We start from the raw sequence: 25,259 nt of genomic DNA, 5'->3' as shown, positions 1-25,259 counted from the left end.
AATTTCTGGATGTACACATTTATACAGCATTTTTTGAAAATTCAACTATATAAAAATATTAGTAAAAACTTATGGTAAGATTTTCATGGTAGGACATGGCAACTTGCCCTTTCCTACTTACACATCCTGGATTTCCCCCTAGACAGCATGGGGGTGGGGGTAAAAAATAAAGTATGGGAAGAAAGAGACCTGAATTTTAACCCCTACTCAACCATTGGCCTAACTGAAAAATTAGTCTAGTGGATAGTAGACTGCAGTGATAAGACCAATCTTTACATATCTGGCAGGCTGTCTTATGCAAAAGATATTGGGCTTAATGTATGTGCCTCCAAATGTTTTTTGATTCAAGATGAGAATACTTTCTAGATATCAAGCCTAAAGATATTTTACCCTCTAAGAGGTAATCATATTTTCAGCTTTACGGATATCACACCAGGGTTCTCGTGACTCAGACCTCTGTGTTCCATTCTAAATAGGAGAGTCATGTTCTCTCCGTAATGTTCTCTCCGAGCCTCAATTTCCTCATCTCAGAAAAAAAAGAAGCCATCATAGTTAAAGAGTAAAGCAGTCAAATTTAAAACCGAGATAGGGGATGAAGAGACAAAAAATATGAACCCTGTTATATAAGCCCCACTGGGTAGCTTCACTATAAAAACTTAATCTTGAAGTTGAACTTTTGCTAACTTACAGTTTCCTCATGTTGATTGCACAAGTGCCTGGCTCATCTCTGCAGCACTGTTAAATTAGAGGGAAAAAAACCAATAATGTGTTACTTTTAGCTTAGTATCTCAGTATTGTTGTGGCATGGCCAGAATTTGTTACCTTTTTTGTCACCACATTTTTTGCTGTTTTAACTGATTTCACATAAAAATGATATACAATGGAATTAGAAATGGAAGTATTTCAAACTTCCTGTTTAATCTGAATTGGTTTTCTTACGCGTTATGATTAAATAATGCATTTCTTTATCATTGATATGAGATTTTCAAATGTGGAATAATTTTATTATGGGTTATATGTTCAAATAGGGTATATATAGTTAATAGTGACAATATTTTAAAAATAAAGTAGCATCTCAATGTACATCATAAATCTCATGATTTCTTATAAAACTTTTTAGCATATGAATCTATATAAAACATGCAGCCCTCTAAAGTTGGATAGATTAATATTTGTATGAAGACTATTATCATAGATTAGTAAATGTTTATTACTTTTGGTGCAAGATCCTTTGACATGTCCCACCTTGATACGCTAGGTGATATTAATCAATAAAGTCCAGAAACACAACAGATTTTACTTTTTCCCAGCCCTTTTCTTCTGTCGGTATCCATATTTTTAAAACACTGTTTTTATCCATAAACTCTAACAAAATATTGTATCCTTTAAAATTAGATTCTTGGCAGTAAACTTAACTATACATTAAATTCACCTTAATACCCAATCTGTTTCTTTTCCATAATACCAAGCATCTGACTTTCACTCAGGGGGACAACTCATGCTGTTCATTCTAGAAATATCTTTCCTCCTTTGTTAGCCAGGCTAGGTGTTACTTATCCTTAAAGGCCTAGTTCAAATGTTAACATGATGCAGCTTGCTTCAAAACCTTCAGGGGTAAGTAATTGCTTCATCATCTGTATTTCCAAAGGATGTTATGTTTATCTCCAAGAGCCTTTTTGTTCCATTTTAGGAATTTAACACTTAAATAGTTTGTAATTATGTTACAGTGCAATGAATTTTGTAACTTAGCATCTTTCAACATTCCCAACCATTATCTCAGAGAAAACTATAGCATAACAAAATTTAAACCAAATGGATTGATTTTCTATTGAAGTACGACAAATCACCATAAATTTAGTGGCTTAAAACAATACCTGTTTATTACCTCACAATATCTGTATGTCTGGCTTTCTGTCAGGGTCTCCCCAGGCTGAAGTCACAAGGCGCTTCGTGACCTGAAAATGAGTGTTTTCAAGGTGAGCAGGACTGCATCTCTCTGACTTCTGTCTCTAACCTCTAAACTCCCTGTTAGGAGCTCATATGATTAGGTCAGGCCCAACCAGGATATTACTGCTGATGAACTCAATCGATTAGAAACCTTAATTACATCTGCAAAACCCCCCTTGCCATATAACCTAACATAACCATGGAAGTGATATCCCAGCATAACCGCAAGAGAGAGTAGTGGAATGGTCTGCCCCAGCAGAGAATTTTCACAGTGACATTGTTTAGAATTGCTGTTCAATGGTGATAATATAAAGAATGACTTTTAGATCATTTCAGCATGTTTTAAAATTCACAGATAATGTACTCCATTTTACCTGCATTCTGGATACACTGCTCTGACCGTTTTCCCCATGGTGCACTACTGTTTTGGTATCAAAAATTTACTTAATGAGATATTTGATATAGCTCGGGATTTTTTTTTTTTTCCTGGAAGAATATGAAAAATGCCAACTGGTTTATTTTATTTTAGCTGGATATGAAAAAATATAGAGAAAGTACAGCTACAGAAAAGACTGTTAAATTTCTTATCAGAATTTAAAGGAAATATAAAAAACAAGGACTTGCTTGTTTAAAATATAGAATTGTTTCTCACACCTAGTCTTTCCAGACGGCATAACTTTCTCAAAGTAAGAAATGGCATCTGGACAAAGATCAAATCAGGGCTCTTTTTGTAAAATGTGGCCTCAGGATAAATTTCAGATTGAGAGAGCATCTGTAAAACCCTTTGTTAAGGCTTCAGAAAGATTTAAAGCAGTTCCTTGTAGACCTTCTCCACTAGGAAAAAAAAATGACTTCTAAGAATAATAAGGGCATGCCTTCTATACTCTCTTAGCTAGATAAAATGTTTTCTAAAAATCTTAAGGGTATGCTACTTAGATTTTCTTGCCTCGAAACAAAGTCTGCTATGAATCTAAGGGACTTGCCTTTTAGATACTCTTCACTAGACAAGGATTCTTTAAAGTTGTGAGCTAGAGAAGGGATCCTCTCAGAAAAAAAAATGTGGGTGTGGGCCCACAATACACAATAGAACAGACTTACAACTTGATACATAAAAATGAACAAATTTTTAAAATAATTGTACCAACTTGTACTGAAAGAGACAGCTACAATGAAAAGGTGTTTCAGGCATCAAATTTCTATGAGCAAGAAGCAGGCTGTAAAATTTACTCAGCTGAGAGCTTGGCCATTTCTTATGGAAAAGAAGGAATGGCTCAGTTTGGAGCTGGGAGAATAGAGCCAAAACCAGAAGTCAACAGTCCTAGGGGGCAGAACTGGGCCTTAATGAGCATGTTTCCTGCAACCAAAGCAGGATGAATTATCACCTGAGCCCACCTGGACTTCACATTGCTGTAGAACAATGATTTTTATGTGCCTTCTATTTCCTGTTTTAGATGGATAGGTCTATAGTATTAATCATGTCCCCCAGACTATGCTGAATGTGTGGGAGGCAGGCAAATTGTCTCTTTGATGTTCAGATCTTCAGATTAAGAAGCATCTTATTTGAGGAGTCTCATTCACACCTGGACCTGATTTAGATAATGAAATGCTAGTTTTTAAACCTGACTGTGATAATATAATGAGATAAAACTTTGGGAGTCTTGGGAGGGGCTGAGTTATGTTTTGCACTTGGGAGGGAAAGGAGCCATTAGAATCCAGAGAGAAGACTGTGTACGTTAGTCTGCAAAGACCACCCTCCTCTGTCCCCCGGCAGTGAACTACACCTCCCAGTATTCACTCCCCAAAGTGCTGGACCCCACCTACACTGAATCTCAGCTGATGCTGTACATTCAATAGATTGCAGAAGAATTATACTCCATGACTTTCCAAAAAGCCTTACAAATTCTACCTAGATCTCTTAGAATGTTTACCATTGGGGATGCTCCGGACACCATGCTGTATGAAGTGCAAGCCACATAGAAAGGCCAAGCACGGATTTCCTGCAAACGCTCCCAGCTGAGTTTCCAGGCCACAGCAAACATCATCTGCCAGCCATGTGAAGGAACAATCAGTCAAGTTCAATGGTTGTAGTTGCAGTCAAGAACGGCCTCACCACCACATGAAAGACTCAAAGCAAGAACCATCTATTTGGAATGAGTCAACCCACAGAATCTTTAGAGGTAATAGCAGTTTTTGTTTAAACCAGAGAACAAAACTTTTTTTTTTTCTTTTTCTGTAAAGGGCCATCCATATTTTAGTCTTTGCAAACTACATACGGTCTCTGTCACATATTCTTCTTTGTTTTTTTTTTTTAAACAATTATTTTAAAAATGTAAAGATAATTCTTAACTCATAGGTCATACAAAAACAGGCCATGGATCAGATCTGGCCCATCAGCGAATAATTTGTGAACCCTTCTTTGATCTCCTAACATAGAGTGTTTTGTTACATAGCAACAAATACATGAATATGAAATGCTGTGCACAAGAATTAGCACATGTGTTTTACCATAGAGTTAGCTTCAAGGAAGGAGATGTGTCTTAAATATCTATATAACTCCATGTTTATAGCAGAGTGAGTATACCATAAATATATGTTACTATAATTCTCTTTATTAAACATGACTCAGTTATATTTCAAAATCCCCTTAAAATATTTTCTAAAATAATATGTATTCATAAAAAAATAAATCCTAATGTAATGCATATGAAATGTTTTGAAAATAAATTGATAAAAACATCCTGCAACTGGTAATTATTACCTTCATGTTGATTTAGAATGCACCCTAGAGTCTAAAAAGCAGACTACTGTTCATCCTGGCATGAGGAAATTTTGGGGTGCACAGAATGTTCTCAAAATAGAATGTATTGATGGTTGTGTAACGCTATAAGGTTACTAAAAATCATACCATGAAAATGTATGAATTTTATGCTTTGTAAATTAAGTTATGCCTCAATAAATGTGTAAAGGTATAACAAACATCCATATTTTCATTGCAGCAATATGGAAGAAAGGCCAACTCCTTTGTGTCAATTTGAGAGGAAAAAAGCTTTAAAAACATATTTTTAATACCAAGATATGTTCTGTGAAACTGTCAAAAATAGATTTAATGTTCTTTACTGCACCATTTTGCAGTTCACAAATTATTTCCTTTGAATCAATACACTCTGCACATTAACAAATATCACCACCATATCATCATTACTAGAGAAAAGGCATACTGCAGTGTAAAGACTTTTTATTTCTAGTTACCTCTCCCTGAATAATATTAAGATTTCAGAGAAGTAACAGAAACTTTTGATTACCCAAAAAACAAATAATCAAGTCAAAAAATGAGCCTTAGAAATTCCAGTGGGAAATATAATTCCCGGTTATTTCTCACCAGTCATTATTCCCAGCCATTCTTTAAAATAATAGTAGGGATTACATTACTAATGGAAGCTTAAAAAAATTGCTATCTTCATCCCTGAAGACAGAGTAACGGGGCCTGAAAGCTGCAAATCACTTTTTTTTGTATTATAAACTCTGAATATACAGAAAATACAAGAACAAATGAATAAAACAAATGATAAAGTAAAATCAATAATTTCATTAATTCTTTAGTGATCCCTTCACATCAAAAATACATGCATAAGTAATAGCTTAGGTTATAATGTGATTTGCAATTAAACTTTTTTGTATCATGGGGCCCTATACCATTACAGAAGGTATAGAACCAATCGACATACATATATATACACACAATGTTCTACCAATTTGCAAGGCTTCAAGTAGACCCCAAGTGCAATGGACCATGTCCAGAATAAGAGCCATTAATAAAATGTGAACTGATGCTTGATTATTTTAAAAAGGTCAACCCTGTGCATCAGGAGTGGCACATAATACTAAGCAAGACGTGAATATTAAAAGCAGAGATTTTGCTTCTCTTTTAAACACATTTGGGCAGGAAAAAAATATCCTTTGATTTATTAAACGTGCTTAACCTCAGTAAGAACTTATACAGAATTATGGTGTCAGTGCTTGACAGAGTCTCTGTTATATTCTAAGTGTTTTCACTTGAGTTGTTCAGATTTTTTTTAATTAATAATCCTTCACCCCTGATACCATGATCTTGTTGAGAGCTGGATGTACATCCTAGATACTAGAAAGCAAAAAGACTTGGCATTAATTAAATACGAACAAACCCTAAGGACTGAACAGACTGTGAATTACAGATCATAGAAAATTCAAATGGAGAATGATGACACAGGAAGGATTAAAGAAAAGTGAAAGTTAACAGCAGGTTTAAAATGGATTTGGAGGATGTTTGCTTTAAGCCAAGTTGGAAGGACAGAAATTAAATTTATACTCCTACCTTAGACAACTAGAAAACTGGACAAAATATATAAAACAGTGATTTTCAAACATTAGACAATAAGCAGTTAAGGACTACTCCCTGTGAGAAGGAAAATCAATAAAAAAGAGCCCTAAAATTATACCAGTTTATTGCCCAAAGATTCAACAAAGGGAAGAGGAACCCACATAAAGCCTGGTGGTCTCATTGAGCTGAGGGGATAAAGATCAGATTTTGAGAGGTTGAACTACTTAGAAAATATGGTGCAGAGCACCAAAGAATAGGGAACCATGCATAAGGAGCTCTGGAGATCTTCAGAGACTTCCTTTAAGTCTCTGGCTTAGTACAGATCTGCACAACTGAAAGTAGAAACTACATCAATCTGGGAACCACCACTGAAATGTGGAGGCATACAAATTCCTAAAGCCCACACAAAGCTTGGGGTAGTTTGCATTCTTAGCCAGAATGCTGTCGTTTCATAAGACATGAAACACTGAATTAAGTTCACAGAAGGCTATTTCATTGTAATGGGGTTTAATTAAACCAAGTGCCAATGGAAAATTCTTCAAAGCAAACCACCACAGATCCAAGTAACTTAAGTGTATACCAGAAGAGTAGCCAACATTACTTAAAGAAACATAACAAAATTCCTAGCGCTCAACATAATAACCACAATGCCTTGGATCTGATCATATATTTTGAAACTTGCAAGGAAGGAGAAAATATGATCTGTAACCAGGAGATAAGTCAAACAACAGAAAGAGAGGCACAAACGACTGAGGTAATGGTATTAGCAGACAAGGGTACTAAACAACTACTAAATATTTTTCACGTGTTTAAAAATGTAATATAGAAATGATCATGATAAGGAAAAAAACCAAAACCTTTTTTTAAAAGACCCAAATGTAAACTGTGGAGATAAATTCAATACCTAATAGAAAGTACACTGGATAGATTTAACAGGAGATTAAAACTGCAAAAGAAAAAAAAAATCTGTAAGCTAGAAGAAATAGAAATAGAAACTATATAAAATGAAGCACGGAAAGAAAAAAAGACTGAAAAAAGAAAAAAAAAACACAGGCTGAGTGGATAATTACAAACAGTTAATATATGTATACAACTGAGTCCTGGGGGAATGGGAGGCAAAAAAACCACATTGAAATAAAGGCCTGAAACTTCCAAATTTATGAAAACCCTAAGCCCACACATTCTAAAAGAATAAACGTGCAATAAAACACATGAAAGCCAACGATAATCAAATTGCTAAAATCAAAAGATAAAGAAAGAAAAAGTTTCAAAGCAGACAGGGAAAAAATACTACATAAAACAGGACAAAAGTAAGAATCACCGATTTCTCACTAGAAGCAATACAAACTAAAAGACAATGGATGATATATTTAATGTGTTAAATTTTTTAAATAAACCTTTATCTAGAATTTTATATTCAGAGAAAAAATCTTTCAAAAATGAATATGAAACAAAAAAACTAGTTAAAAAACTAAAAAGCTGGAAATATCTGTTTCCAGAAAACCTGCACTGAAATAAATGTTATATAAATAATAAATAATAAGTGTTAAAAGAACTTTTTAAGGTAGAAGAAAATATTAGATGAAACCCTGCATTTACCCAAGGCAATGGAGAGCACAGGATATTGTAAATATGTTAGTAATGTAAATGTTTTCTCATTTTAAAATTATTTAAAAGATAATGTACAACTTGAAGGAAAAATAATAACAGTGAACTGTGTAGCTTGTAATTTACATAAAAGAAAAATATATAGGGATGCATAGATGGCTGAGACAGTTAAGTGTCTGCCTTCGGCTCAGGTCATGATCTCAGAGTCCTCGGATCGAGCCCCGCATAGGGCTCTCCACTCAGTGATGAGTCTGTTTCTCCCTCTCCCTCTGTGATATCTCTCACTTTCACTCCCTCTCGAATAAATAAATAAAATCTTTAAAAAAAAGGAAGAAAAATTTATAGTAGCAAAAGTATAAGTATGAGGAGGAAAACAGGATACTGTTGTAACTTTCTTACAATATACAAAGACATATTACATTATCTCAAAGTACAATATTATAAGTTAAAAATTGATACCCAATCACATCAATAATTATGTTAAATGTAAATGATCTAAACACTCCAAAAAATGCCAGTGATTGTCAGATGATAAAAAGCAAAACCCAACTAAATGCAGCATACAAATAACTCATGTTAATTATGAAGTCAAAGAAAGAAAAAAAATAAAATAATGGAAATGTACTATATTACATGTATTATATTAGATGTACTATATTACAACTAAATAAAATAAAGCTGGAGTGACTATTTTACTGTCAGATAAAACAGATTTGGGAGAAAGGAATATTACTAGGGATAATGAGGGAAATTAGTTAATAATCACAAAATCAATGCATCAAGAAGACAGGGAGAATATTAAATGTGTATGCAGCCAATATAAGAACTTCAAAATAGATAAAGCAAAAGTGGATAGACCTCAATGGAGAAAAATTTAGAATTACAGTTAAAGATTTCAACACTATAATTGACAGCATTAGATCAGTAAGGATGTGGAATAACTAAATAGCACTATTAATCAACTTATTCTGACAAAAAAAACATCAATTAAACACATTTACCAAGCAGAGCACAATAAACTTTCTTTTCAAGTGCACATGAATATTCACCAAGATCAACCACATTTTGAGTCATAGGCTATATAAGAGGATTAAAGTCAAATAAATTATTAAAATACACAAAAAATAAGTATAAAAGTGCATTTTTTGGAATATAGCTAAAACAATCTTTAGAGTGAAATTTGTAACATTCAATGCTCATATTTAAAAAAGTTCACTAATCAACGATCTAAGTGTCTACTTTAAGAAACTAATAATTGAAAAGCAAATTAAACCCAAGAAGAAAGGAGAAAATAATAAACCTAGAAATCAATGAATTGGAAAGGTGGGACATCAGTATAGACCCTACTGACATTAAAAGAACAAGGGAATATTATATACAACCTAATGCCAATAATTCAACAACTTAAGTAAAATGGAAAAATAGCCTCAAATATGAAAATTATCAAAGAAAGTGAATCCATGATCCTCTTCCTTATAAACTACAAAGTTAACAGAGATGTGGAATGTTGTCTTCAGAAATCCCTGTACCTGAAGCTGTACATTCTGGTTTTAAGTCAAAGCTGTTTATGTCAAAGTGACAACAGAGGCTCCTTACGAGAGTTCAGTGTTTCTTTCATATTGATGCAATTTCAAACAGCAAAATTTCTAACAGCCTAAGGTTTTGGAGAACTACATTTCTCAGTGACTAAAAAAGCAATAGTCATTCAAAGAAGGAAGTAGTTATTACACTTAACAGCTGTAACATGTTCTTGGGAGAAATACTGTTTCCTATTAATTTTGCAACAGGCCTTTTCTATGTGTATTACACCAGTCTTATCAATAGTAAAGAAGAATTTTCCTTTCTCAGTTCCTCCTTTTGGCCAACAGCATACAAATTCAGCTCTTCAGTAATGGCATAGACAAAATGATTAAAATTCTGCATTCATGAAAAAACTTTAAAGCCATAGTCAAGGATTTTTCTAATGCATGGCCTGCATTCCTGTTACCTAATCAAGACTAATGAAACAGAAACCAGATCCTAAGCCTAAAGGAACCTTTAAACATCTTCAAATGTATTTAATTACCCCCACTAATAGAATAGAAATATATTTGATGATTATATGTCTATTTTCAGATTTGATCAAAGCTTGGTGCAGGCATGTGCATTTCATAAAATTCACTTTGTGTTTTATACCTGAGATATCCCTCATTGTCTATCTAGTGATGGAGAAACTTATTTCCCTAAAATTTTTACTAGGAGATTTATAAAATGCTACTCATTACTTGGAATATTGTCCATATTTTTCTGACTTCAGGTAAGATAAGAAGGACAAATAAAACTTTCAAACTCAACTTAGCTGCGCTTATATATAAAAGGTCCTGGAATTTTGTTAATGTTCCCACTGTTCAAACTGTGTTTTTACTCCCAGGGAAGTATTTTTACTCTATATTCACCAAAACTGAGCAGTGCCACTTTTTTTTTTTAAATCTCTGCCAATAGGTCAAAAATGTATTTACTTTCCATTTTTCTTACCAGTGAGATAGAATTTTCACTTATTTACTGAACATTTGCATTTCATCTTTTGTGAATAGTCTATTTTTGACCTTTGTGAATTTTGCTATTGGTGAACTGACTTCTGGAAACTAACATATTATAGATATTACATCTCTCTTCAAAGGTATTTCAACAAATTCAACTATTTCTGCCAACATATAATAAAATCTCACACTGCAAAAGAAATTGTTCCAAATGGATATAACAATAACATTTCAGATATCAAATTCAATTGTAAGCATTGGGATGTTTCTGTCCAATTATTCCCAACCAGAGGTACCATAAAAATCATTAATAAATAATTATAAAATATATTGTTGGATTTCATTTTGCCTCTCAAATATGTTGAAACACAACAGTTATTCCTAGAAGCATAGAAAGGAAAAGTATCCTCACCTATGCCTTTCTTCTAACTAATCATTCACAGCACTGAGTGCAACTAATATGAATTCCCTAAATTGTTATTTTTCACTTCACCTCAAAATCTGGATCTGCCCTTTATTCTTTTCCTTCCAGGCTTAGGAGAAGTGGATGTCCTGTCTCAGACCACTCCCCCACCCCAACAGATCCTCTATCTAGACATGTATTCCTCCTTATCTTTTAGATTTGCTTATAAATTCTTCCCTCTTGGTGTTCAATACTCCCTTTTCACTTGGTCCTTGGGTCTTACCTCCTAATAGTCTCACATTCCATTACCCCCAAAATACTGATCCCCCCCCTGCCACATACACACAGATACCTATCCAATCCCCTTCATTTTCCTCAACGCAAAACTTACTGAAATGGAACACTGCATTTATATCTACAGCTTCTATTTTTCTTTTCTCTTCTACCCATGAGGTTGAGTCCTGATCTTACCTATCTAAAAGTGTTATCTCATCTCTATACCAGGAAATATCTCCCATGCTACCCACCCTTCATATTTTTCTTCTCTTCTCCAAAACACGGCTATCTTTCTTCAAAGCTGGTTACTATTTTAAAGACCCTTGTCCTGGCTCCTTCTGTTCTGCTCATCCTTAGCCTGAATCTTACTGATCAGATCTCTCTACTCTTTTACCACTTTATTCCTTATAAAATCACCAAGTTCCATTACTTAGATGGAAGCCCTATATGAAGACTTCCCTCATTTTATATTTTTAGCACAATCTTCTCCCTGAGTTTTTAGCTTCTGGTTACATAGAAACGTGCCCAGTCCATGACTGTCAGAGCTATATTCCTTCTGCATATAGAATGGAACTCAGAGTCTCTGCCAAGTATTCAAAATTATTTTCTGTAGAGGTATCTACATGCTTCATTAATACTATCTCTCACTCCTTCTCTGTCCAGTTATTCCCATAATATACCTAGGGATCTTCTAACTTTTTTCGGCTTTGTTCAAGGTCCTCAAAAGTTTTCTATAACACGACCTCTCTGAAAGACAAGATCATGATGAACCCTTTATTGCTCTAAATTCCCGGAAGTGTTCTTTTGCGTAGTATAAACATAATCAATTTTTACGTAAGTTGAATCTTAATACTGAAAATGTTGCTAAATTATCTTTCATGTCATTTGGATGATCTTGAAAGTTATAATTAAATAATCATCTGGAGCAATGAAAGAAGTCTAAAACTGAATAATTATTATTAGAAAATCTATAATATCAGCGTGATTCTAGAAATAAGAAAATAAAGATTTCAACAAATGCAAATGTCTACCAGTTCGCTAGAAAAAGGATTTACATATCTTCAGAGTCAAACAAGCAAACGACCAAAGCACAGGAGCAATTTATGAATCTACAGGTAAAGAAAAAATTATGTAATTAATCTGCAACTTGAATGCAAATATGTAACCACCCCCAAATGGCAGTTACAGAGCAACTTTGATAAGAATTCAGTCTTCCTTAAATCCCTGTATTATCTCCAGAAAATTGAGAGGCTACTCCAAATTATATGGGAGGTACTCCCCAAATTGATTGAAAGAACATACATTTCTATAGTAGTTAAGCATCCAAAGGAAGATTTATAATTAAGCATAAAAATATTTATAAAATCAAAGCAATGATGTTCACACTTTCAGTTAACATGAATATTTATTTTTTTATATTTATAATATTTAAGAGAATATTGATTAGAGTAATGCTTCAACACATCCCATTTAAAATATATAAATTATTGCTGATTTTAAGTTGAAATTAAACAATCTTAACTATTAGACTATTAAATGAATTTTACCATATTTATAGTTTCATATATTAAACTTTTAAGATTTAGTGCTTTGAGAGATTATCAATCAGAAAATGGAAATATTTAAGAGTAATTCCATATGCTATATTTACACATGATAAGTTATTTAAAGTTCTAAAGAACTTAACATTAAGTTTTTGAATGGAACCAAATATTATTCAGCTACCTTTGGCAATGATTACTAGAATATGTTGCATTTTAGAAGGAGAATAAACATCTTGTCCAAGCTTAAAGCTTAAGAATTAATTTTGTTTAGAACTTCAAAATTTAAGATTTGTTAAACTGAAATTAATTTCTACCTAGTAATTTTTACATGCAAAACCAATTTCAAAGACACATACACACAACCTCAAATTAATATTTCATTAATGATATGGAAACACAGCTACTAAATATGAAAAGATTTACTTGAGGTCACTGAAGTGTCAGAGTCATAAGTAGAACTTAGACCTCAGGAAGTTGACGTTAGTATACAGTAAAGTGACTATTTTCCAAAAAGTCTAAGTAACATGCAGAGCAATTTTAATGAGCTACACCATTAATCAGAATAACGTCTCTAAGAGAGGTTACAGAATGAGGAATTGAAATTATATATGATTTCACAAACCTAAATTTCTAGACAAACACCTCCTAAGCTTCCATGTATTATATCTTTTCTTGGCTTGTTTCAAATAGAGTAACCTATTCTTGAGGAAAAGCAATTGTATGAAGAATTTTTTTTTCATTCATATTGTTAAAAGACATCAAAGAATTTCCTGAATCTGCAGTTCCTGTTTTGAAGATTCCTCAGTCTCTGTTTCTTGATAAAATTTAAAAGGAAAGTCAAGAGGTAGACTATAGGAATTGAAAAACTCATTGATATTAATAGAACAGAGAGCTAAAATCGTTTTCACCTATATCAATGCACATGGGCAAAGTATTTCCTCTGAATGAATTACAAAAGGATGTTCTGGCTAGAGTACTAGATATATTTATGGGTTTTTGTCTTTGTATCAAGCATACAAACCTCAAGTCCTTTAGGAATGAGGTCGTATCAATGAATATGTAAAATAAATGAATTTGACCAAGTATATATAATAGGCCTGAGCACGCTAAGCAGACTTAAAAAGCTCTTAAACATACGCCTCAAAAAATATTTGTTTACATTTTTCTCTAACATCATGTCATATGAGTCTCAACATCTGATTACAGAATGGTTGCAATTATTACTCCGGCTAGCATTGTCAAAACATTTGTCATGTCGTTTCATAGAACAGTGTAAACCAGAGACACTGACGACTTTAATAAATCCTATTTTATGTCATTTTGATTGATCTGACCAAACACTAATGGGAATGGTTCCTGACATTTTTCTGTTGCTGATTGTTAAAACAGAGCGGTCCCAGCACTACCCAGAGGCAACTCAACATTGAAAAACTGAGGCACACGAACTACGAAGGCAGAGCATAGCCTAATTCTAAATAGAAATGGTAGGTTATTCCAAACCATCATATATATTCTACTGCATGTATAAATAACCAGCTGTCTCTGTGATTCTGAGCAAGAATCACATTTTCCGTTTCTTTTTAAAAATTTATTTTGTTTTCAGTATAGAAACCATCCAAATCTGACAATTTATGCATTAGGTAGTTGTACTCACTCAATTTTTATTCAATTTATGTCTAGTGGCTTAGAAATTAAACAATTGTAAGGTGTGAAGTTATTTATTTGAAACTGTATTTCTAGAGTATCTGTATTTTAACAGATGCTCTTTTTTTAAAAATGTCATTTTTACAAAGGATATACTATAATTTCTGTATATTTTATTAATAGTGGATTTCTTTAAATTTGTTCTGTGTAATCATTTTTTAAACTGATTTAATATTGCTCAGATATTGACAAAATGACCAGATATTGAGTGTAAGTATATTGTTGGCTTATTCAAATATGAGAAACAGGAACTAAATAAATTAAAACCTGACTCTGATCAATTCTCCTCAATGAAAGCACATGACTAGAACTAAAACACAAAATGTGTACAATATTAAGCCTCAAATAATTCTCCCCCAAATCTCTCTACCAACTTTTTAATTAGGTAGAAGGACATGGACATATTCATGTATACATTCTTCGTGTCCTTAGATATCCCACATCATCATGTATAATAATAGATCCTCATACAGAGGTTTTAAACTTCAAACAAATCATCATTAACTGCCCCACCCCCTCACCCCCACCTATAATTTAAAAACTGATATGCTCACTTCTTTTCCTGAAAGTTCAAAAACACAACTTCAGAATGTTTATAATACATTCTATCTTCTGTTTTCTCAATTCTGAATGTTATTACTGAAATGTACCCCATTTTCTGTGTTTTGTTCAAGGGTAACTCAATACTACTGTAAATTAGAACTATTAAAAACATTATAATAAAGAGTTCCGTTTTAAAAGGGAAAAAAAAATTTCAGCACCAGAGAAACCACTTGAATAAATTATTTAATATATACTGAAGCAGCATAGAGCTTCTTCACAAAAAATGGTCGGCATGACAGAAGCATTTCACCTGAAGGGAAGCAAAACTGTCTGCAAGTACTTGAAGAGTAATTTCAAGTGGCCTCTGCTGCTATTTCCTAGAGAGATAAAGCTCGGAGTTAAAAAAAAAAAAAAAAAAAAAAAAAAAAAACAGTTTAACCTATAACCTAGATTTTTAAAATGTTAGATGCAAAGATGAAAGATATATACCTGGTATAAAGGTGACTAAATGATGAAATTGTTTTTGAAAAAAAAAAAAAATCACAACATTTCTATCCTAGAGCTCTTAAAGGGAAAACCACCACGTGTTTTGGAAATTGAAGGTAAAACTCTCCTTATCTGCATAAAGATGAACTGGATGATACTTTGTATCAGAGTGGTTGGTCTTCTGCACCAAAAAATTGGGATACAGAAAAAATTAAAGGACGCAACAAAGCTTACAAAGAATGCTAATTAATGTGTGGGGATATATGGGAATGGTGTGAGACACAAAACATTTTTATTTCAATTTAAGTTGATACTGTCAAAGAGGAGAGACCTCAGATATTATACATGACCAAATGCAATGAACACAGATTTCACTTACACACATTCTTTACTAAATGTGTGACAATTTCTTTTACTTTAGTAATTTAGATGACCTCGAACTGGTTACTCCTTCAGAGTTAATTCACAGCAACTGCATAACCTCCTGAGAAAATGAATGAATATCTAGACGGTTACATGTGTTTAAAAATATTTTGACAATAAAATGGCAAGTCCATTGTGAATTTAGCTTTTTTTTTAGCTGAAATTGTTCCTTATATAATTCACTGATCGTCATGATAATTTGAAAGGCAGACATTTCCTTGTGAGTGTCCAACTGTAATATCTCCTAGGCCCTGCTTGGGGCCAATCTACTTATTGTGCATGGAATGCTTGTGCTCAGCGAACTCCTCCAAGTGCTTCGTTCACTTTGGGTGAAATCCATGAGGACTTTCTTCAACGAAATGAGAAATGGATTACTCCAGCATCTTTCAGGTGAGTGGATACCCTTCCACCTGTCTACTAGAATTCTGTTTGCTTGTCTATTTGGCAATTTAGATATGCATCTAAAATATATTTGGCATTGGCTAGGTGTCAGATTTAACCTGTGATTATATACTAAAAAGGACAGAAAATATCTGGTAAAATGATCAATTTATAACATTTGAAAAATTACACTATCTCCGAGATATCTCTCGGGCTTCAGCACTCTTGACAGTAATCACAATTCAAACAACTTGCATCAAAAATCTTTTTAATTATCCAGAAAAAAGTTAAAACACTACAAATATCAATCTAAAGACGCCTCTTACACAGAGCTGCAAGAATTTTTAGGTCTCTCCCCTCCTCCTGCCATCATAAAGTTGCCAATTTAACAGTTGGTAACTTTTGAATGTAATGTTGAATCTCAATTTGTGTCTGCCCGCAATCAGGGTGTACCACAGGGTAGCCTGATAAAAAATCCTTTGGAGGCTCATATTCTTTCCTTTCTGACTCTTATTACATCGTTTGCTACTAATAGTCTTGGTTTCTTAGTCTATTTTTCTCTGAATTATGCCTGTATCTCATTAAGAAGCAGCTGGGAGCCTATGACTAACAAAATGGACTATTATACCAGCAGAACAAAGTCATGTCTCTCAAAAATGCTCATTTTAACTCTGGAATATGGCAAATAAATGCTACAGACATTCAGACCTTATGTAAAGTTTAATATAGACTGAAGAGGATATTTAAATCTGTTTTCTTTAATGGAGTGTATCACTGAAATCAAACTTAAAACCAACCATAAATTCTACTTACTGATTTTTTAGCTTCTCAACAAATATTTCCTTTCCAAGAAACACATAGACTTAACTCTAAGCCAAGAGAAACAACAAGCAAAAGCATACATGTAAAATGAAGAGGATTAGGAATAATATTGGAGGAAACAAAAATATATTCACTACAGATGTTAAACAGGAGAGACTGATATTAAGTTATTGATGATAACAACACTCTAAGCTCTTCCCATTCTATGTGCAGTTAATTAGACCAAAGGACTATGACAGTCAAGCCATAAACACGGAGAAAAGCTAAAGCCCTCTTTTCTTTTTTTTTAAATGAAATATCAAAAAGTTAGTCAAAGGATGGTGACAATAGAGAGAAAAGATCATCATTGTTTCAATCAAGAAGTTATGAGGAGGAAAAAAAAACAGCTCTGAAAAGAATATTAACTGCATATAAAATAAGTATATTTCTCATGTATGTGGGTTACATAGACTGCTACGATGGTTTCTTTTCTTCTTTTTAGTTGCTCTGTTTTATTCATGTGACCATGCCTTGACTTCACAATTAGCCTGTAAGTTTGTTGAGGGATGGCAGAGACAATTATAGATTTGAACTCACTTTCATTTATCCCAAGAGGTCGTAAAGGAGCTGCTTAAGTAGTATTTTTGAATGAAAAAAATATTCTGCATATTATGTAGTAAATAAATCTTTTTAAAATTGACTGTTTTGTGTACAGGCCGAGTAATAACTTCCAGGTAAACCAGCTTCTACAATTCCCTGAACAAAAGGGATTAAATTAGGTTAACTTCTACTAGCATGTTCTGGTCTATGTTATTTTTTTTTTCTTTTAGTTTCTATTGAAGTTCCAATTAGTTAACATGCAGTGTAATATTCATTTCAGGTGTAGAATTTAGTGATTCAACACTTACGTACAACACCCAGTGTTCATCGCAAGTGCCCTCCTTAATGTCCATCATCCATTTAACACCCGCGCCAACCCCCCCTCTGGTAACCATCAGTTTGTTCTCTATAGTTATAAAGAGTCTGTTACTTGGTTTCTGTCCTATACTTTTATAACTAGCTTTTTCGAAATATATTATTATCAAAAATCATATTTAAAAATTGTTTCCCATTATTTTCTACAAAAGCAGAGAGCTCTGAGCAAGCCCAGTATTTATAAAGGCTATAAATTTGCTCAGGAAAGAATGGCATGTCTTTTCCCATCACTGCCAGGACAACCCTTGTATACCTTTATAACCTCATGTTCTAAATAAAGCACAGAGATTCTCAAACAAGTGGCTGGGTTGCAAGAGCACCAGCATTTTTCATAAGAGGTGCTGTTTCTAGATCACCAACCTATTACCACAGATAGTAGCCTGCATGGCATAATTGAGTCTTCTAAATAATAAATTATTTTATACATTGCTTGCTTCATGGAAATTCAGTCTGCTGAATATTTATAATCTTCCTGACCTAAAAATATCATAATTTATACGCCAGATGATAACATTCACAAAGTTAGCCTCCTTCCTCTCACTCTCTTCCATTAGATTAAAAATATAAATTTAAGGCATCTCAACACTAATCCTTAGCTAGATTATTTCAAACAAATGTTTTTTAATTTTTGCTCTTTCTCTTGAAATGCAGTATTAGATCTGAGAGGCACTGCTTTTCTGCCCTTTCCTGCCTAAATTCCTCTAAAATATCACATCATATTTTTCTGTATTTCCCATCATCAACACATATGTGTTCTATCAGAACTGATGTCTGTAGTTCTGTGCTTTAGGCAGTAGGCAGTATCATAACCCCAGCGACACATACAATAATGCGAAGTGTTAATCACGGGGCAGAACTCAGGGCATTGCAAATTTGGCATTTCCAAAAAGGTCCAGATGCACTGTGTAGACATTCTCTATTCACTCATTAGCATTCTATCATCATAGCTCGTGAATGAACAGCAGTGTAGTTTTCCAAAACTCACTTTATAAACATGGCAAATTTTCTCAGACACAGCAATTAAGTGAGACGACATTTGCACATAAACCTAATGCACTAATTGGCACGTTCATTTGGATCTCCAAATAGCATCTACACCTGTTTCTGAGTGTGTGAAACAAATAATTACCTTTGCCTCTAACTCATTTTAATGAATTTTATGAGAAGACAAATCATAAAGTCATTCGTTTTCTTTGGCAAGTTCTAGATTATGAAAGCGCTGACTTTCATTAAACACGTCAGGTGTTTTGATTTTTAAAAAGGTCTTCAATGTAAATAAAATTTCACTGTCTTCTAAACAAGAGAGAAGGGAATGGATAGAAGAGCAACAGGCAGGAGATAATATTTTACATAAAGAGAGGACTTCCAAAACTATGTCAAAAAGCTTTCTGAGAAAATGGATGTGAATTTACTGCCTGAATGAGTCTGACCCCATCCATCACCTTCCAATGAATGATAGATCGTTCAATACAATATGTTTGCTTTTTCTATGTCCCCAGATTTGACACTTTAAGGAGACAGAAAAACACAGAAACCCTTCAAAGACTAACCTTTTATCACAGCAATTGCTTCTGATATATATGTGAGTGACAGAAAGAAAGCTTAGAAGACTATTTCTGAAAAGTATGTGGCATTTTATAAGGAAACAAGATCATGAGGTATTTCACTTCAGATAAATTCTAAATCATTGCTACATCCATACAACATACTGAATTAAATAACACAAATTCCATTTTAAAATTTGTTTATAGGAGGTATCCATTAAAAACGGCCTTTGGGAAGTTACTCTTTATAATATCAGTGAGATGGTCAAGTAAATATCAATGCGATTACTGGGGTAGGCATAAACAATTTTTTGATACAATGGTGGCTTTATAAATATACTTACTACTATCAGAATTCGGCCCTTACTACTTTTAATTCTGCAGTTGAGTTTCTATAATAAAAGATGTTTCCAATGGTACTTTTATTAGTATTTGAATTTCCTTCAGATTTTATGCCGTGTTCTATGCATGTTTTGCTCTTGCTTTTATTTATTTATTTATTTATTTATTTATTTATTTATTTATTTATTTATTTATTAAACGAAGCACCTGAGGACTCCCATACGGTAGTAAAATACAAGTAGAATGTCATATCATATTACTCTTTGCCGAAGATCTAACAGTTCCAACAGGAATGCAGTGTAAAATTGTTATTAAAAATCCAATGCTTAAAACCACTGTCTTAGTTTGAATTCTCCTGATAGAAAAACCTGACACAAGGACTGAGACGCAGGTGATTTATTTGGGAAATAATCTCAGGAAGTTAGAGTGAAGGACTGGAGAAAGTGAGATAGAAAAGCAAGAGAAATGAATGTGTCTTACTAAGCTGGTCACCTCTGTGGACAGCTGGGTCTTAATTCCCCACAGGTCCTCTAAGGAACCATGCAGAAGGTGCCTCAGAACCACCCCTCTGAAAGAGAGCAGACTGGGGCCTTTATGCACTAGACTACCCTCAGCCATTAGGTGAGGGTTACTCCAGGGGGTATTATAAGCCCCACAAATTCACCCAAGGTGAGAAAATCCCCCTGGTTTCAGGGACGGCTCCGAGACAGAAAACCATGAGTGTTTGAAGTGGGCTACTGGACGACTGCACCCAGCTACAGGCTGAAATCAGAGGTGGCCAAGGGATGCAGTGCAGAGCTCAAAGGGCACCTGCTACAACCATTAAACCCCTTGTACCTCTTTATATGTGTATTTAAGCGGCACTAGCAAAGAAATATGGGATAAAGATGTTATGAGCTTTGAAATCAGACCTGTATTTAAAAGCAGTGTCTACCTGATTAGACGATCAGCATTGGGAAAATTCATCGCTCTGCCTAGGGGAGGATAATAGCTATCTTCTCGGGCTACAGTCAGGATTAAACGAATTAAGGTAGAGGAAACAGCTGACATATTGCAAGTGTCTGCGAGTGTTAGTTACTATTGGCTTGTGCAACCTATAGTGATAACATCACACTCATTTCATACGATTTTTATTCACTGAAGCTATTATGGATGTTTTCTCATGTCGGGATGTTTTCTTTGCTCAGCTCGGTCATTTTGTGTGTGTAGATGCAGGTTTACCACTGGGCTAGAAAAAGTACATTCCATCACAGCTTGCTTGTTACCAAACTGTAAGCCTCAAGTTTCAGTGTAACTACTAATTACTCAGGAAAGATTTCCTTAACTCACTAGACTAGGTAAGCCTTCCTTTGTAACACTTAAGGTATTTGTTACTAATTATATGTAGTTATAATAAATTGTAAGCTCTATGATGAAGAGAAATGTCCATCTTGTTTCCCAGGGCTATCAATTAATATATTTCGAATTATACTAATATATCTTAATCACATACTAGGGGAAGTCAACAAAGTTTTTACCCCTCACTTTTATCTAAATGCAGAGATCATGTGAACTCTTGACTACCAAGAACACATAATATTATACACATTGGCAATACAACTTTTGTATTTTGGCAACGATCTTTGTTGCCAAAAATAGATCTAGGTGTGATTTTTACTTTGACTCTAGAGCACACAGTTGAAAGTAAGCCTGATGTGATCCTTATTATTTTTCTACAAGCATCTGTCTACTTTTTCACAGAGGCACCGCCCTCCTCCAATGAGTGAGAAAAAGTGGTCAAGTGCGCCAATATAGGTGAGCAAGGGATACTGAGTGAAAATTTCTGACCTCGGTTCTCTGCACCCCCAGATGAACCAGAACATATGGGACAAACGCCCTGGACCCTGCTCTTTTCTGCTTACATGATGGAATGGGTACAACCAGAGATTGCTTTTCTCAGGGGACGATTTTCAGAAAAGAAAAAAAAAAAATCATACATGTTAGTGTTGCATCTAAACTTCCTGAGGAGTCCCCAAAGCCAGATCTTTTGCATTAATCTCTACATGGAAACAAAAGAGCAAATGCTGTCCTCCCCCTAGGTTCCTTTTCTCCTATCATTCAAATCACATTAGGGGAGCCTGGGCGCTTCAGTCAGCTAAGCATCTGCCTTCAGCTCATGTCATGATCCTGGGGTCCTGAGAATGAGCCCCACCTCTGGCTCACTGCTCAGCAGGGAGCCTGATTCTCCCTCTCCCCACCCCCTGCTCTCTCTCTCTCTCAGGTAAATAAATAAAATCTTTTAAAAAATCACATTAACTTTTGCTCATGTTTTTCTCTTTAGGTTTTTTGTCTAGATTTTCTGATTTGGTTTCCAGTCCCAACTTGGGTTCATCTCTTTATTCAGTTGCTGATATGTATCAAACATTAAGTATGGTTTGATTCCCTTTTCAGTCCTGAACACTTTCCTGAATTGCATCACAGCATCGAACAGTTCTAGCTTCCTTACACCTGGACTCATTTGAGCACTCACCTTGCAGATACTGGATTTATCTTTTATGTTCCCTACTAGCTCTTAAAAATGATAACCTCGGCTTAGATAAAACTTTCACTCTCTGGTTTTAATCGCTCAGTTTCCAATTACTTGGAAATTGACCTATAATTGGTAAAATTCCTGGCATATTCCTGTCAGGATCTACTCCTGTCAAAACCAAGTCTGACTTCTCTTATGCAGATTTATCAAAAGGGGACTTGATGTGGAATTACAAAGACAGCATTACTAATCCTCTCCCAATGACACTCATTCAATTATCTTTATTTGCTGCTCATATGGGTTGGATGAGTGTTCACTACATAGAATTACATGGTATTGAAAGGAAGCATGCTGGTGGGTGTCCAATAAATGCTTTGCTGATTAAACTTTGAGACTGTCATTTTGCTCCAAGGATTAGCATGAAACAAACTATTTTGCATATAATGGGTACTCAATAAATATTTGTTGAATTAAATCAAGTGTTTTCTCTATGTTCAGCTTTAGACAAGTCTAAAGTACAATACATGGTGGCATCATTTGGCATTCGATTTGCAGCCAGCCCTTCTGTACCCTGTAACCTTTTATGTAGGCTATAATCACGCTCATTCTATTTTGGAATTTGGACAATCACAAGGCTGGAGATGACTTTGAAATCAACCAGCTTTTCCTACAGCTGTTGTACCATCTTGCGCAATATTTCAGATACAAAGAATATTCCAGATACTGAAGCCTCTGCCATACGATGTAATGAGAATGCAGATAGTCCCAAACAGGATTAGCAGAAAAATGTTTCATATTTGCAAAATATTTTGATCACAGTGCCTGAAAATACCTACAGCGGTTGGCAAAGTGACTGCAGTAGTTTCAAACCATTAGAATGCATAGAGGAACAACTCTGGTATAAAGTAGCTTCTCAGAATAACTCACCTTAAGGTAGCACTTGAAGATCCTATGAACTCTCAGCTGATGCGTCTTCCTAAAGGGAAAGAAATGTTCAATGTACCAATGAAATACATGACTCAGGAATAGGTATGAATGACTGTTAAGGCTTTGTGCCATAAGAAGATGGTTCTGGCTGGTTTATTGTTACAACACATGGTGTCAACCCATGAAGAACATTATCTAAAGCCAGGGTCTTTGTCATTGACACCTCTTCCCCAGAACCATATGTCCCATCAAGACTTGCTATTTGTGGAGCCACCTCTCAAAAATATTTAGAAGTAAAGGTACCAAAGAAAAAATGAGCAAAAATGAAAGGTTCTGTAAACAAAAACTTTTAGAGAATGTGGGCTTCTGTATCTACTCCTTGGTGAAACACAACACATATTGAAGGCTGGGGGAAATCCTGTAGTAAAGAAATAATTTTAGCTTTATTTCACCTGATAGGTCCTTCTTGTTTCTTTTTATATAACCTTACCAATTTCCTATGAACCAAATGTTCTTTACACACTTTGAGAGATGCTTCTCTGGAATGCAGTCCACAAATGAAGAGGATCTCCAGAACGTTTCAAGTTATTCTCCCCTTTTCATTGACAGGAAAAATACTAAAAGGCCTTTTACGCCCAAGAGTGCCTTTTTTACATGCTTCAGGATTTGTAAACAGCCGGTTTAACTGAGTAATCCATTATGGACTACTCTCTGATTGTAACTTCTGTAGCAACTAAAGTGCTACTTTCTTGCTGAGCATAGAACTCCAAGGATTCTCTGACTGGGGTTTTCCAATTAAAGATTCTGTCCTGTCAAGTCTTTCTTATCTGGAGTTCTCCCTCAAGGAAAGAACAACCTTTTTTTCTATGCCTCAGAATAAAATTTATTACTGGCATTTAGCCAATATATTCACTTAGTTTTAGGATTATTTTAATGAATATTACTCAAATTCTTACCGGTTACAGTCAATAGATGATATACTCAGAATATGAAAATGATCATAACAAAGACCCTGACCCAAGATAATTAATATTGTAAAGAGTAAAGAAGAATGCTAAACAACTAAGTATGATTCCATCAGGATTATGATATTTTATAGGTCATTGCAAAATACTATAGTAACACATTAATATTATTAATTCTACTTTGAAGGACTTGGGAACAATCCAAGAGGTTGATAAACAACAACAACAACAAAAATGACTATGTATTCCCCAGGTCAAAAATTCATTCCTTTTTGGTGAATATTCATTAATAAATATTTATTGAACACCTACCTTATGCAGGCATTCTCCTAGCCACTAGAGGGAGGGGCACAATAAACAAAAGAGACAAACATATCTGCCTCATGGAGCTTATTTTCTAGTAGTAAATATAGATTATACATGAAACTATATATATAAACAAAATAAATAAAGCACATGCTCCTTTACTAAAAATTAAGGCAAGAAAAGTAATCTGAAGAATCTGTGGCTGAATAAAGGGTGAAATTATAGCAGAAATGGCAAGAGAAATCCTCACTAAGGTAACTTTTGTGTCAAGTCCTGAAGGAAGTGAGGAAACAAGCCCTGGGAATATCTGAACACCGTCATTCCAGGCAGTAGGAACTGTGAGGGCTAAGACCACAAGCTGTACGACTTCCTGGTGTGTCTGAGGAAGTGAAGAGACCAGCATGACTGCAGCAGCAAAGGAGAGGAAAAGAGGAAAAGGGAAATGAGGTCAAGAACTAAGGGGGTCATATGCAAACAATGAATCATGGAGCAGTACATCAAAAACTAATGATGTACAGTATGGTGACTAACATAACATAATAATAAAAAAGGGGGGGACAGAAAAGAAAAAAGAACTAAGGGGGTCAGATCAAGTAGGCCTTACAGGTTTCAATAATGACTTTGGCTCTTACTTAAGTAAGAAGACATTCCATGCGAGGGTGCTAAGGAGAGAAGTGCCATGATTTGACTTACATATAA

At 34.4% G+C, this 25,259-nt stretch overlaps 1 long non-coding RNA gene across 2 annotated transcripts in view; it reads right to left on the bottom strand.

Moving 5' to 3' along the window:
- Nucleotides 1-609: 609 nt before the first annotated feature.
- LOC103665770 overlaps nucleotides 610-25,259 on the bottom strand; it is a 549,718-nt gene continuing 525,068 nt past the window's right edge. For both annotated transcript variants that reach the window (XR_005832051.1, XR_005832052.1), the window contains exons 7-9: nucleotides 23,290-23,338; nucleotides 1,886-1,955; nucleotides 610-735 (exon numbers count right to left, since the gene is read on the bottom strand). This is a non-coding gene — a long non-coding RNA (uncharacterized LOC103665770). The remainder of the gene's footprint in view (nucleotides 736-1,885; nucleotides 1,956-23,289; nucleotides 23,339-25,259) is intronic.

Source organism: Ursus maritimus, unplaced genomic scaffold (genome assembly GCF_017311325.1).
Source record: "Ursus maritimus isolate PB19 unplaced genomic scaffold, ASM1731132v1 scaffold_36, whole genome shotgun sequence".
Taxonomy (NCBI): Eukaryota; Metazoa; Chordata; class Mammalia; order Carnivora; family Ursidae; genus Ursus; species Ursus maritimus.
The sequence above is the reverse complement of the archived record's forward strand: the minus strand, read 5'-3'. Positions and strand labels throughout refer to the sequence as shown.